The sequence below is a fragment of the Micropterus dolomieu genome, linkage group LG07 (assembly GCF_021292245.1).
Source record: "Micropterus dolomieu isolate WLL.071019.BEF.003 ecotype Adirondacks linkage group LG07, ASM2129224v1, whole genome shotgun sequence".
Classification (NCBI taxonomy): Eukaryota; Metazoa; Chordata; class Actinopteri; order Centrarchiformes; family Centrarchidae; genus Micropterus; species Micropterus dolomieu.
The window spans coordinates 3,963,805-3,980,217 of record NC_060156.1 but is presented as its reverse complement, the minus strand read 5'-3'; the positions used below and the strand labels follow the sequence as shown (position 1 = coordinate 3,980,217).

The following is a 16,413-nucleotide window of genomic DNA, read 5'->3' as shown; positions in this document are numbered from 1 at the left end:
AAACAGGAAGATGAGTAAACATGAACACATCTGTACCAAAATTCACATCTTTGATAAGAGTCCCATCTTGAATACATCTACAGGCCAATAATGAATCATAGTCACAGCGCCACCTCCTGGTGACAGGAAGTTAGCCTTCAACGAAGTAGCTCTACAGCACGTTTCAAGTATCTAAGTTTTTAAAAAAGCCCCTAAAACCAACAGGAAAACATTTTGAATTGAAACTGCAATTTTATATACTTTAACATGCTCCTCCTACAGAATTCATTGTATGGACAAATTTCCGCAGTGGAATCTAAAAGACCTTTGCAATGAAAAGCTGAGTTTTCATGACCTTGGTGATGCCGTATTGTAAAGCATGTGAGTTTTCATCAAAAGCTGTTGCCGTGGGGATACATTATTTACCATGAAACAGGACACTGTTGTAACTTCAGTGTACATTATCCAGTCTCTCCAAAAGTTTTTAGTTGTTTTTTCGCTTCAATTTTCTAAAAAAGGTAGTAAGACCTAAACACTGGACTAGCATATATAGTCATTGCCCCACCTACAGGAAGAAAGTCTTGCGTGACAATCATTTGATTTACATTAAATTTTCATTGTGTGGTCTAAACTTGATATACTGGAAAATAACTTATTATTAGCGGGTGTTCTCTAGCGCCACATACTTGACACAGGAAGTGACATTTAACGCATGACAATAACCCAATCATCACTGCTTGCAGCTTATATTTGATATTTATACTGTATTACTGCTTTAGTATATAGAGGAAATATTTTGGAATTTTTTAATTATGTTTTCTCTTCAGGTAGCCAACTACAAGACAAATTGAATGATGACCAGTCACAAGTGAGACATGTGCTTTGTATTATCTGGCTGTGTTCTTATTTATGGAAATCAATAGCTGCTGTAGCCCCCACAGCACAAATGAAGGATAGATAAGAATGCAGTCGGGGAAGATTTATCATGATTTCTATTATAGATGTACTATTCACAAAAGGAAGGTAATACATTGTACTTCCAATTTAATTATTACTCTCTGTGTACATCTCACACAATACTTTTGATTGTGTATTCAGGTTAACACTGATATTGTGAAGGTAAAAAAAAAACATTTCGTGATTGGATGTGTTCTATCGTCTCATCAATACAATGTAAAATGACACAGTCCAAGGTCACTCCACACCTCAAATCTCACCTCAGTGAAAGAAAGTACTCAATCAAGAAATTAACATGCCGAGAGTTGGAAGACTCCTGGACTGATGTGGGAACAAGGACTGTATAATAAATGGCAGCAGAGGATGATGTTTAACCCAAAGGTTTTTTTTTTTTTTTTTAAAGTGATTGTGCATCCTGCAATTACGTAGTTCAACCATACTGAGAATATACAGTTCTGAAAGCATCGTCCTTAGAGGCCTATAGCTGCAGGGTTCATGACTCCTATGGGTTAAAGATGAACACGTGCAAGAAATCTTAAGATGTGCATGTTATGTGATGATGTAATTAAAAAAAACAGTTAAAAAAAAAATATATATATATATATACAGGGCAATATTTTTGCATTGTTGTTATTCTTAGGATTGTGATTCTTCAGTTTTTCAGCTTTCATAGGTTGAAAGCAACACGGGGAAAGCCAGGGCATCACATTTGCCCAAACACACACAAACATGCACACCTTTTCACTAATGCATATCCATTTGTCTGTGTAAAAGCAAGGTGAGCAGGGCAACTGGAACTCAGAGTGCTTTGTTGCGAGGGACTCTGTGTATCTACCCTGCAGGACATCCATATTGCCCCTTAAGGGGAATTACTCTTTCGTTCTATTCCTATACCTTTTTTTAGTATGTCCTTTTCTTTTACCCAAGGGGGGGGGGGGTCATAAACAAACAAAGTGCTCTGTGGCCTGCTGTGTCTCTGTGGCCAGCCCGCTCTCATGTTTTGATCTGCCGTCGGAGTCTGGTAACGTAGTATAAAGAGCAGGAAAGGTCCACATAGGGAGGGGGTTGGGCTGATTGGATGGGTCAAACCAAGGAGACCGCTGTTCATTTCCTGTGCGAGACCAATACTTAACATTTACTTCTTTTTAACTAAAATACTCATTTTAACCCAAACCATGATCTTTTCCTAATCCTAACCAAATAGTTTTGGTGTTCAAACCTAACCCAACTGAAACTACTTACAGCTTCAAAGTTGGACACATTCGGCCACTGACTAAACGTCCGTATTTGAGAATGTTTTGCTGTGGCAGAAGCACAGTGCTTAGTGGTTTCAGTGTGTTTATTGACAGGTATTAACATCACTGCAGGTGGAAGTGCAGTGATCATAGTATGTATTTTATTCAGTCTACACTGCTGATCAAAATATTCATGTTAATATTCATGTTAATACTAAGCAGTGAAGAGCACCTGTGGAGTTTTTGACCACTGGTATCATTTAATTCTCTGAATAAATAAATCTAAACATACAAACAAAAAAAACCAAAACCAAAACAAATGAAAATACAATGCAATCAGAGCCGGTATTTATCAAGCTTCTCAAAGTGCCATATTAGAGAATTCAAGAAATTTACTCCTACTTTTAAACTTAAGAATAAAAGCAAGTTATCAAATTTCTTAAAGCTAAGAATCACTCTTAAGACAGCTCGAGAGGTCTCTCAAGTGGGGAGGGACGTCATCTCATCACTGACTTTAAGCAATAATGTGTTTTCAGCTAAAGGAAGGTGGTGATGACACTTCGTTTCTTTGCCACAGGAAAAACGATGATTTTGGCCCATCACAACCATCAATAAGCCGAATAGTCATGGAAACAATTATAGCACTTAGGCTACATCTCCGCACAGTCACGCGTTTCATCGACTAAGACTGACAGTTAAGATTTAGTCCCACACTTCACTCAAATTAGGACTATGATGCTTGATAACTAACTTTTAAGCACAGCTTTGAGACAAGAATTTTTTCACTCTTACGTCAGTTCTTAGCAGTGTTTTTATGAGTAATTCTGAGAAGCCCAGAGCCGTAGCAAGTTTTGTAGAAATACTGAGGTCCTAGTCCTGTTCGGTAGAAGAAAAGGGAAGAAAGGAAAGAAAGAGGTGCTGGAAACTTTTTAACTTATGACAAATTACAATTTGAAGTTGCTTTAAATTACTGAAAAGATACATAGACCTACTGTGCCTTTAAATTATGTATATACCAATACATAATACCATCTTGTAAAATAAGAATAAAATACTGTAATTCTTATTTGCAAAAACATTAAAAGAAGAGGTATTTGTCAATGAATGAGGTATCACTGAAATATATTGGTAATAATAACTGGAAACTGTGCCCCATTTCGTGTCTGCAAAGATTCTGATATATGAAGGCGCAGCATTAGAGAGCAGGAATTAGGAAATCTTGTCATTTCAAAATCTTCAGCAGCACAGTGACCCAGAAGACTCTCTCATCCATGAGAAACATATTTATTTTGGATATAGACTATATGCCCTGATGCAATCCTTCATCATCACATTCAGTATTACTTTATTACAATATATTTTCCATTGTAAATATTTTGGGCACAGAAAATGTCAGAGCAGAAACTGTGTGTTAATAGTTTGTGAGCTCAGAAGTGATTGTCATTTCTGCATCTGATTTGCCATTACTTAACTGACTCAGCAGTTGGTGGCAATGTGCAAGAAAGTGAAGCAATGCACCCTCAAAGGCAGACTGAGAACGGTGAACGCTAGCAAACATGGATGTATAACCCCTTGGCATTTTTGGTTTGACAGGTCACAATTTTCTGAGAATTTTGGTGGTTGGGCAATTCTGTTTTTTTCTTGAGTTGGACTACGGATGGTGCCTTTAAATATTTTTTATGGCTACACACGAAATACAAGTAGTACAACAATAGTTGCAGTAGAGTTTAAATCTGGAATAGTTTGAAAAAAAACTCCATCTTAAATATTATTGCAATAATTACATATGAAGCATAACCCAGCATGTCATTTTTTACATTAAATGTGTATTTTGGATGATTCTTCAAAACCTAAAATACATCCAATAAAAAAATTGTTGAACGTTCAGTGCAGTGTTTTTTAAAATATTAACAATATCCAACAGTATCCGTGCATGGCAAAGATAGTTTTAGGGCTGGCCCGAATGTCATTTTTTGGGCTTTGAAGCTGCGACAGTAATTAACGGTGAACAATCGAAACTTACGATAATTACCGACAGTTTAAAAAAAAAAAAAAAGAGAAAACAAAGGAAGAAATACGCTGTGATATATAGAACATTTTAATAACATCACATCACACATTTCAACAAACTTTAAATAAAACAAATAAATTACCTTATATGGAATAAAACTAACTTATAAATACAACAAGATACCATTTTAATAATAGCGCACCACACATTTAAACAAAATTTTTAACTAAAGCTAAAGGAATGGCCTCATATACTATAGAATCAAACAAACTAATCACTCAAATTAATCACAAACAGGTTGTATGAGTTTGTCCGCATTCTCTGGTAAAAGAGAGCTTCTTGTCTTGTTAACAACGTCGCCAGCTTTAGAGAAAATGCTCCGATGGGATTGAGTGCTGGAACGCAAAGGAGGTGTTTGGTTGCAAATGCCAGTTTAGGGTAGCGGTCGCTGTTGTGCTTCCACCTGACTGTACTTCATGTCTTTCTTTGCACCGTCTCTGTGTTCTTCGCGGATGTTCAGCCAGGCGGACAACCTTAAAATCAAATAAAAGTTTCTTAGTCAAATCTTCAGATGTGAGTAGTGTGACACATTCATCCATCCATCGTCAACCGCTTATCCTGCGAACTGGAGCCAATCCCAGCTGACATCGAGCGAAAGGCGGGGTACACCCTGGACAGGTCGCCAATCCATCGCAGGGCCACATACAAAGGGGCCACAGTCACACTCACATCTAAGGACAATTTAGGGGTCTAGTGCTGAAGAAAGGTGAGTTGGTGGTGATGGCGTAGTGGAGCTACGTCCTTGAGCAAGACACTTAACCCCTAGTTGCTCCAGAGGCGTGCAACCTCTGGCATGTATAGCAATTGTCTAAATGTAAAGGAGGTAGATGCTGCTGGGCTCCAAACTTAACAGTTGCCATCTGCCGTCGTTCTCTGTGATGTGGAGTTTCTTCAATTTATTTAGAAAAACTGTTGCTGCTGTTTCCTGTGCCAGTGCCACTGGTCTGCTGTCATGTCCAGGGTGCGATCTCCTTTATTGGTGATGCTGGGATCTGACAAAACAGCTGTCACTGGCCATCGTTGCTCCACCAGTCGGTTAAGCATTTCACAGTAGTGACGTCTTGTAAGAGTCTCTTACAAGAGCACAAACTCTTTCTGCTGCGTTTGTTTCTCTTTCAAAGCAGCTGTAGCTTTTGCACTTTATTTGAAGTGTCCCACGAGATTCCTGGCAGCTGAAACTGTGCGACATAGTCTGTCCTGTTTTAGAGCTGAATGCACAGCTGTTCTGAACTGCAGACCCCTTGAATGTTGCCCAATTTCTCCGGTTCTTTCTTCTGCTTCTCACTACACAGTTTCGTATTGCTGGCATTGTCGTGAACAACAGCTTCTCGCTGATAATTTGGACTAGCAAAGGCTTCCGCCAAGACTCCCAGCTGTTGTGCAATGTTGCCTCTCGTATGGCTCACTTTAATTACTTTTGTTTCCAAAACGACACCAGAAAGTTCCCACTCCATAGGTCCAAATGTCTGTTGTGAAACTTAAGGCCATTACGTTTTCAACGAGAGCAAATATTTGGTCACGCAGATCATTGTACTTAAGACACAGGGCGTGGGAAATACTGGAGCGTTTTGGGACAGTGTGGGCTCCATTATATTAATTAACTTTCTGAAGCTTTCGCCTTCAGCTACATTAATGGGTCTCATATCCATAGCGATGAACTCCACTATGGTATCTGTTATCTCTCTTTTTATTTTTTCCGTTATTGGTTTTTGGAATTGTAGAATCTGCTGTGAAGTTCTGGGTGTGATGGAGGATGTCGGTGGCTGCGATACCTAGGGATCTACCTATGGGCATTGGACCACTTATTATTAGGCTGGACTACTTCTACGTTTACATGCCAGTAAATTAACTGCCTTAGCCCCAGATGTTCCCGCATCACTCCTTATGTTTTATTTTAACTATTCAGATCAGTTACAACTATTTTCCAAGCAAAGTCATTGCACATTTTATCATGTGTAACATTAACTGTTCACATGGCGTGGATAAAAGTAGCTTCATCATGGTGACTGGGCAAAATATATTAGCTAACCTAAGCTTGCTTTAAAGTGCTCCCACACAGCTGAGGACTTCGGCATTTTGTCTTCTCTTCAAGGTGAACTGAAGCGTGACGTTCCGGCAAGTGTCAGGGAAAAAAAAAATCCCAAATTTGAAAATCGATAATGTACCCTACGAGCAAATATTCGGGTCCAGACCTAAATGGGTTATAATTAAGGTACAGTTAGGTTATGCACATAAAATGTTACAATGGTTAATTATTTGAAATTAATCATTGGCTCACAAACATTACAAAACATTATATTCCACCTCACTACAAGAAGTATTTTCTGCAGTGGGACTATTGGCATAAGATGTGAAATAATGTGCTTCAAAACTGTCCACTGTGAACAAAATTCCTAGAGACTGGGCTGAATGTTTTTTTGTATAAACCCATAACCTTCAGAAAATAATTCAAAATTAGAAATACTAACAAAACTTGAGAGACGACTGGAAATCACACACACACTCTGTACCTCTCCTTTACTGAATGATGTTTCAACAGCTGCAGTCTCATCTTTTCATACATCCTTGTTCTTTCCATGGGCATATGAAGGTCAGGTGAAGGTAATGCTAGGGATTATGGGAGCTCAGTAACTGGTCCCTCTGCCTGCCATGAAAGGGTGAAGTTAATGGCTCGGAGAGGAGTGGGAGGTCTCCAATCTCTCTGCCGCAGGCCGTGAAAACGGATGCCTTTTATTGCAGATTGACCCTCACAAGCTGTAGCTGGAGGCCTCTCACCTGATGCTCTCAGTGGGGAACTGGAGGTGGGGGGGGGGGATCTTGGCCTGAATTTACAGTTAATGTACCGGTGTTAATGAAGCCGCTATGGTCCCCTGGCACCCTTTGCCAAGCCATATCGGAGTGTCCATCCCCTTGTTGATCGCTGCAGGTCTGCTGTGGGTCGTAAGTGCTAAAAAAAATGCAGCCTCTCCACCTCCAGATGACTTTGGATCTGTCAGCGGTGGGTGCAGTGATACGGGTTGGGGGGGGGGGGCTAGTCATTAAAAAACATTACTTAACAAAAAAGTGCTAAATATAAAAAACTTGTAAAATGTCCTTGTCCATACCGATTAGCTGCATCAGAAGTAGTAAAAGCAGTTGCAGTACAGGTAGAGGATGCAAGAGTACTACTAGCAGTAACGGTATTAGCAGCAACTAGTAGTAGCAGTTACACCAGCCGTAGAAGCAGCATAAACAGTAGTAGTACTAGTAGAAGTAGTATAGTAGTAATAGAAGTAGTAGTTTTAGTCGGGGTGTGGTCGTAGTTGTAACATCAGTAGTAGCAGAAGGATAGTCATAGTATTAGTAGTAGTATAATCAGTTGTAGCAGTAATTGCACTAGTTGTAATAGTAGTAGCAGTAGTAGTTGTAGTGATAGTAGTAGTAAAAATAGTTGTAGAAGTATCAATAAGCTACTAAAGTCATAGCAGAGTACTATTAGTTGTAGTCACAGTAGTATACAGTACTTACATTATAACAGCAGAAGAAGAAGTAGCCGTTGTAGTAGCATCAGTAGTCGTAGCAGTGCAGCAGTATGTGGACCCTCACCTACCCTGCAGCTCTTTGAGTACTACTGGGCTCAATGTCATCCAAAGTATGGGGACTGACAGAGGTGTGAAGGGCTTGGCAGACTCCTTATACTGGCTTTAATGGAGACGAATGCGTGTGTGTGGGGAGGGGCTGTGAAAGCAACTGAGCGTGGGTCACAAACAGATGGATAACATGCTGTGTAAGTTACTATGTGTTCCCAATGACATTAGTAGCTTTCTAAATCTTGTGCTATTAATGAAATAATATGCCCCACATAACAGTTAAGCTTCAAAAATGGATCAGTAGTTTTTAGCAATAATTTTTGCAGCCACAAAATACCTATAAAAAGTTGTCAGATAGACTCTGTGTTCTGGACTTTGTATTCTTGTTTGTACAACAGGTTGGAGATGCAGTTTGTGTGACTACCATCCCGTGGCACATACCTCCTTCAAATGGTTAGTCATGGGCCACATCAAAGCCAGCTTCTCCACCTTTTGTTGGACCTCTTCCACTGTTCATATCATTCCAACCGGCCATATCATTTGGCATTCATAATATTCTTATACCACCTGGACAATAGCGGCATGTATGCCAGAGCACTGCTCATTGACTTCAGTTAAGCCTTCAATGCCACAGAAGCTGAGAGTAAAGCTCTCCCTGCTCTGTCTCAACACCTCCTCCTGCAACTGGATTCTGGAAAACACAGTGAATCAGTTAGCATAAACACACACACATGGTCATCTTACATGTTCTTGTTTCTATTTTGTACATATGTTTATATCTTTTTACTCCACTATATGCACTATATTCAAACATACTCAAGTTTTGAAGCATTCAGACACTTGACAGACAGACGAGATGTTTTGTTTTTGTCTTGATATAACCCTATAGGTTATGTTTTGTCTGACGTTAGTTTTGTAATATACTTGTACTTGGTACTACACTACTACTACTATAAATCTGCAATAACCTGGAGAGCTGCTATGGCTAGGGCTTATGCTGATATCAACAAGAAGACGACACCTGTTGTGCAATGGAAAGAAAATCTTTTAACAATAAAAATACATAAACAACCTTCTTTTTCTGCACAAACCATAAATCAGCACTCTCTCATTGGTGACAGACAATACTGAAACTAAAAACAACAAAACATTTTCAGCAATTTCTTTAGTAATCTTTGTGGTTTCACACAAAAAGCCACCGACATTATGTGTGCGGATACACGTGACTTCATACTTGTGGAGTCACGCAGCCTATGAGCCGATGCAACAGAAACAGATTTTTCTTACACAACGAGGAACAATATTGTGAATAGAAGACTCTCAGGTCAAATCTGCACTCAGTGTCTGCACTTGTGTTACAATCATTTCTTCCTCTGATCTTTGCTGCCACAGAGGTGCCACTTGATAGGTGACAAGGGCACATCCTTCAGAGAGGAGACTGTGGCATGTGATACTTCACTGCACTGTTTCAGAAGCACAGAGTCACAAGTTGAAAATTGACAGGATTTCTATTAGTTCAGCCTTCTATGAAAACAGTTTGTTAAAGTGTATAGAGAGTTGTAAACCTGTACTCTAATTTTGAAAATATTGAAAACAATTCAGTATTTTGAAATGTGCTCTGATTTGTCAACATTAATTGCAGTTTGCAAAACTAGATTGGAGCATGTTAATCTGCAAGTGTGTAATCAGATTTAGAGATATCTGGGTAGCTTGTAACTTGTTCTATGCATGTGAGGGATCAGGACTTGCTGCCCTGAATATCTTACATATTAATGTACTGCACCATGACATAAAAATACACCGCAGGCTGCTGCTGCACAGTGATGACCTTTTTCTTGTACAGTAGTGACCCTTGTTGAAGCGTTTGCTGCATGCTGTTGTTGTTGGCTCTGTGAATTCCTGATCACAAGCACATCATACACTGGCTGGTATCAACATACTGTCTCCAGAATCTATTGTTTCAGGACATGCCTAGCAGCTGTAGTAATTACAACTCCTGTCCATCAGGAGCAAAGGAAGAAATCAGGTGACTTTATAGAGCCAAAAAAGTAATATTCCTCCCTTCTACAAGACATAGTACTGCAGATGTGACTGTTGGCAACTCAAAATAGCATCCTGTTTGTTTTTTTTGTTATTCAATACAAAAATGTTTATATTTTGCATGTTTGACTTAAAATGATAACAAGTTGAAAATGTTTTCTTGCCTCATTCTACATTATCAGAACTGTTTCCAGGTTTCAGAAATCCAGGGTGTTTTGTGCGTCTTAATTTTGAATAAAAACACACAAAGCAGAAGAAGCACAGGTGAAAATGATATAAAATGCAGTATATTGACATGTAAACACTCAAGTTAATGATATAATAATAATAATCTTTATTTGTAGAGCACTTTTCAAAAACAAGTTACAAAGTGCTTTAACAAGTGTAAAGACAATAATACCCAAGAGACAATAATACAAAAACAATACACTTAACACTGTTAACATTGTTGTTAAAGCTCACGTGTATTTTCGCTCAGTTTTTCTCTTTATTTCTCACAGATGCAGCTTTGCTTACTTAGAATAGTTAGGTGAATATTGTAAATGTTGAATGTTGAGTAAACACAACATCGTTTGGATGCATTAGGACATAAAATCCAAGTTTGCGTCAATGATTCTTGATGTTGTTTTACAGGCTTTGCCTCCCCACCGAGACAAATCCCTTGGGGAAACAATGGTGTGAACAATGGAGTGTGTTAAGGATTACCTTAACAACTGGAACTGAGTGACACTGTGCTCAATTATGAAATGATTGGAAACACACTTTTTGCCTAGTATTGATATGCATACACTGTAGTCTGTTCAAAACGTCTATTCTTACCCTGTTCAGGGTACCAGGGGCCACTGAGGCAGAATACACCCTGGACAGGTTGCCACGCTACCCTTTATGATCCACCCCACAAGAAAATGCATTATTACAACTACTGTAAACAATAGTGACCCTGATGTTGATAAAAACATCACCATGCCCTTGTCAGCTTCTGGCACAGCTGGTAAACGCTGTGACACCTGTGAAATGATGAGCCCACATTATTGCTTGCTTTGAGAAAGTGATTGCACTTTGATGCGTGGGGAGGTTAGGGCGAAGGGTGGTGCCAAGCGGCCCAGCACCATTATTTAGCACTACATTACCTCCCACCCCATCCCTATTAGCAGGTACAGATGGTGCTCCTCGTGCCACTTAAAGGTGCTCACAGCTGGCATACCTGAACCACGTCTGGACTTTGGCCATCCACATAGCAGACCAGATGGAAGGTGGGTCTATTAGTGTATGAGAGTGTACAAGCATGATCAGCTGTATTTGTATAGATGTTTTACACTACAAACTCAAAAGATGTAAAGAAAGGTGGAGCCCCAACTGGAGGGGTAGGAGAATAACCTGGAAGATAAATGCCAGCCGTTAAGATATGCAATTTCATAATTCAGCACAAAATATGTTCCGGTTCAGTTTCAATATGTGTTGTACAGTAGTACAGTTATTTGTGTGACTTTTTTACTGACCATACATTCACTTCACCATAATAAGCATTACAGCCTCACTTATTAAATTAATTTATATATGTGTTGTTGCCAAACAGCTTCAGGGGCATTACCACCACGCTCTGGACTGAAATGGAGCTCCTGCTGATTTGCATGCGGCCCCGCAAAATGGACGATGGATTGCAATCAGATTTGTGATATGGCCAGTAGAGATGCATGTATAGTATGCGGCTAAGTTTAAACAAACGCAAATCAACCCTCATCTGGATTTTATCCGCGTACACGGCACTTGAAGTGACAAGTGTACTACTAATGTACCACATTTCACTCCAATCAGAGATGTTTCAAATCAAAGAGATTTGCATTTGGATATTATAAGCTACATGAAAGACTTGCAAAGATGCTAGTTGTGTTTGCGTCATAGTCGATGGGAGCTGTAATTACAGAAACTTGTTTTGCTTCTTCTACAATGGATTTTCTCTATTCATAATGTTTAATTCTGAGGTACTGACTGAGTTATAATATCTGTCCTGTCTGCTGAATGTCTGCTTTATCTGCCTTTTGAAAAATAACGGCAAAAATGATAAATGTGTGGCACGGCAGGAGTCCTTTTCTCATAAACAAACAATTTCATGATACATTGCTAGTGCTGACCTCGCCTCAGCCACGGCTCCTGGCCACCAGGTCTGGCCTGTCCCTTGTCTGCCTGAGGTACAGCTGGCCCTCCCTGTCAAGCCTGCCAAGCCACTGTCTCCAGGCAACCGGCTCAGAGGCCACCTGTCATTTTGGATCAATGGACACACCTGCACACCCACCTGTCCACAGTCTTGTCATATGGCGAAGCGAGAGGGAAAAAAGAGGGGGAGAGAGAGTTGGCTCATCCTGGGTGGTTGATGACCTGATTCTGAATGAATAGATGGGTCTGAATAGCCTGATTTAGAGCGACGTGATTGAGGTTGACAGACCTGAGAGAGGCTTGTGTGCTATGAATGTTTGGATAATAATGACTGATACCACTTTTGTCAGCCTGTGTTTGGCAGCAAGTCAATAGATATATCTTGTCTTCGCATAGTTGATTGCTAGACTGTTTGCAAACAAACATTCTCACCTCTTTCTCATATAACTGTTCATCACAAAAATCCTCATCTGTGCTTTTCAGCTTCACCACCTGCCTTTCTCCTACAGAAGCGCAGACTCTGTTCTGACTAACCACTTTAACCATGACTGGACTCGGGCAGAAGCTTTCAGTGTGTCATAACCATTAGTTCCATCTGGATTCATCCATCCAATGACAAACAACTGACATCTCATGTTCATCGTAAGAGACTGGAAACACTTGATTTCACTTAATACTGACAATTAATTCTCATCAGTCCAGGACTTGTCTCATTCCTGAATGCATCACTGACCTCTGTGTAGACCTGACCTGACCTTTTGCTTTGTGCCCTGAATAGATTCTGTATGTGCCAGTATACAGAAACAAAAATGTGATGAAGGGCCTCAGGGACCATGACAGGAAAAATCATTGTCATAAGCTATCCAAGTTTATTTTGATGAAGCATGATGTCTAAAGCATGAATTATTTCTTACTACTTACGTCTGAGGAAGTTACATAAGACATGCTAGTCACAGCATTAGAAAGTTATGTAAGTGGAAATGTATGTATGTATTTTGCATGTGTTTTAGCACAGATGCCCAGTGTCAGCTCACTATGCTAATATGGCAGTTAAAGCCTGCCTGTGCAAAACAGAACAGGGTTAGCATCTGAATGTTGGGGTTGGAGGAGGTTTTTCCAGCTTACTAACTGTCTACTTTTAAGGGCCCTCCCTGCTTGGACACGCAGAACCTTGACAAGTGACATTCCAACCCATTCGCTTCCAAGGGCATCATACATGGACGTTTGGGTGTCGCTTTTTAACGCCCTGGTTATGTTGTTTTTGTACGTGAAGGGCTCCGTGGTCAAGTTAGCAAGAATAACTATGCAACATCTGGTCAAGTTAGCAAAAGTAAATATGCAACATCCAGTTAGACTTCCAAAATAAATCTAGTGATTAACGTCCTGAAATGTCGCGCTTTGGTTAGATTTAGGCACCAAAACTGCTTGGTTAGGTTTGGGAAAAGATCATGGTTTGACTTACAATAACTTACATGACTTAAATTATGTTAGCAATGCTACTTACAGTATGTAAGTAACGTAACATCACTAAAAGGAATCAATGACGAACACTGGTCTCTTGGCTAAAAATCCAACTTCAACTTTTAGCGTTGAACAATGGCGAACAATGTGAAAGGGTAAAACGTAGGGGAGAGAGGGGTCAGTTGTCACATGTGTAAGTTGTCACACTTTTCATAACTCCAACACTAGAGGCTCTATGTCAAAAATCTAATCGAAGAAAGTACTGCGCCACTGTGGCTGATGGGAATGCATTTGGCCATGATGGTCATGTGCTAGATGAAAAAGTCAGGGGATCAGCAAAGTTATTGCACTTCATCTTGTGGGGAGCGTGTTCCTCTGCCTTGCACTTTGTCTGTACTAAAGAGCAAGGCAATCCAATTGTTGTCAAGACATTTCACACAAACCAATAAATGTCAACTATATGGTGGTCAGTAGGATTCATCCTTTGGGGACTTATCAGTAGTCTATAAATGTCTATAAAAATGTCATCACAATCTATGCAATTTTTGTTGACATATTTCGCTCACGTCAAAATATTTATACGTGAATAGAAACTGTTGCTCTGTCTCACTTGCTGTGCAGACCTCTCTTCACTCACTTCACACACACATTCTCCTTCATAAAAATGTACATTTATCAACTATGCTGCTGGTTTATTATTATCCTTTCCACAGATTCACTTCTATACACGGCCGAAACGCAACATCTTTTGCATCTTTAACTTTGTATTTTGTCTCAACAACACATATTTGTAATGATAATATGGTGATGTGCCAATACTTATTTCAAATCAGGTGCCCTCTGAGCTCCACTACAGTGCTGAAGTTAGTGCCAGTGTGTGCAGCATACACACACACGCACGCACGCACGCACGCACGCACGCACGCACGCACGCACGCACGCACACGAAACCTCAGTCCATTGCAGCTGACCTTAGTGACCACAGCCAGGATTCAATTCTTTTCAACACAGTCTAAAAAACCTACAAAGTTGTCTGAGTCTCCATACGCTGCAGGTCTAGGGTCTGTGACAGAGCACCTTAGGAGAACAAAGTGAAATATCAGATTTCAGCAAGACCCCAAGAGACATGGCATGATGCTTTTCTTTTTAAAACAGTGGCTTTAAAGTTTTAAAAGTTTCTTTTTTTCTATTCTCAAGGAGTAGGTACAGTATGTGACAGACCTGGGTCTCTTAGCATCTGAAAATGCATCCTTTGTATAAGCATCCTTAACATTAAAATGGGTGCCATTTGTCACAATTACACTGAGTGCCAGGAAGGCTGGTAAAGTAGTTTGGAGAACAGTATGGTTCTGTCTTTCCTGTGAATGATGACTTATTTACTTAACTGAAAATGCACTAATACGGTACTAGTCTGGGGTTCGAAATGCTAAATGTCCATCCATCGTCAACCGCTTATCCTGCGTACAGGGTTGTGAGTGCTGGAGCCAATCCCAGCTCAAAATGGTAATGTGATTAACAGTATTATCCTGATGTATGTTTTCATACCTAGTTAATTCACCTTGCACCATATATATATAATATAAATATAATATTGTTTTCTTATTATCTCATTTACCTGACATGCCAACAAAGTCACCCTGTGATCCATGTAAAAAGTTAGGACCAGTCAATGATTTATTATTACATAATAAAAGTACGGTGGCCCTGAAGTGCAAACCACAACAACAATTCACACAGCACTACAGCAATTCACCACAACACAACAGCATTTCGATTTGCTGTCGTGTTGTGGCGAATTCCTGTTGTGGTTTGCACTTCAGGGCCACCGTAAAAAAGTCTTGTTTGAGAAGTTGTCATCATGTGCTTTTATACTGCAAGAATACTGTAATTAGTGATGTATAATGTGGTTTCCCTTTGGGAATGACTGTTTTGGGTTTATTCAGCCTAATTAGCTGAGTTCACTATTTTGCCCAAGGAATGCATTGAGGAGCTGTCTTCTGTGCCATAATTATATCTACAAGCTGCTACTGGGGATGCATTGATGTAGCACTGTACAATTTGCTAAATGTTCAATATTCATTTCCATTATACAAATGTGCTTAGATAAATAGTTTTCTCTTTCTGTAGACTCCTGGAAGAATATCCCAGTTGGTTTTGGAGAGATACCAACCGTGAGAGAGAGTTTGAGAAAAAAAAAGAAGAAAAAGGTAGCATATTTACATGTCACATGTCAGAGCCAGTCTCCCTTGTCAAAATCCAATAAATTCAAATTGCATTGAAATGCTAATCTACTTGCAGTGCAAGATGTCAGCCTATTTCACTTTGTGTCCTACATCCTATCACACTAAAAATCTGTACAAAATCAACTGACATGGAAAACACTTAATTAACTTACTTTGTCAGTGTCGAAGCTGCCCTTATTCCACATTCAGTGCAATGTGAGTGGGCAGCAGAACACATATTGATTTTGTGGATCACAAAGAGGTATGTGTGACTGCAATTTCCCCTTTTACCCAGCATACCCACACTCCCATCATAATTTAGGTCTGATTATGCCTTCATGCTTCTGTAATTTAAATATTTACCGGGCTCCCCGTCAACATCTACAATCCCCCCCCCTTCATTTGCATATTGATAAGAAGGCCAATAGGGCGGGGAGGTTTGGAATAAATACAGTGTGTCATCAGCATTTGCTCACTCAGAGCTGAAATTAGCATGGACCCTTTGGCTGCTGTTCTCAGAACAGAAGTGCTTCTTTTAAATTGGCCATGAGGGGTCATGATACCCCTGGGACGACAAAATAGACTCATGTTTAGAATGTATAAAATCTATCCAGGATTTGGTCAGGCAACAAGACTGAGGCAATTTTCTCTGCTGCAAGGTGGTAATGGCAAAGATGTGACTGTAATGTAATGCCAGACAGTATGAAAAAGGGAGAAGCCTATGG

The 16,413-nt window shown here is 39.8% G+C and overlaps 1 long non-coding RNA gene across 1 annotated transcript in view; it reads left to right on the top strand.

Annotated features, from left to right (window-relative positions):
• LOC123973626 overlaps window positions 1–15,706 on the top strand; it is a 69,834-nt gene extending 54,128 nt beyond the window's left edge. Inside the window, exon 4 of the long non-coding RNA XR_006825654.1 lies at window positions 15,594–15,706. This is a non-coding gene — a long non-coding RNA (uncharacterized LOC123973626). The remainder of the gene's footprint in view (window positions 1–15,593) is intronic.
• The last annotated feature ends 707 nt before the right edge of the window (window positions 15,707–16,413 follow it).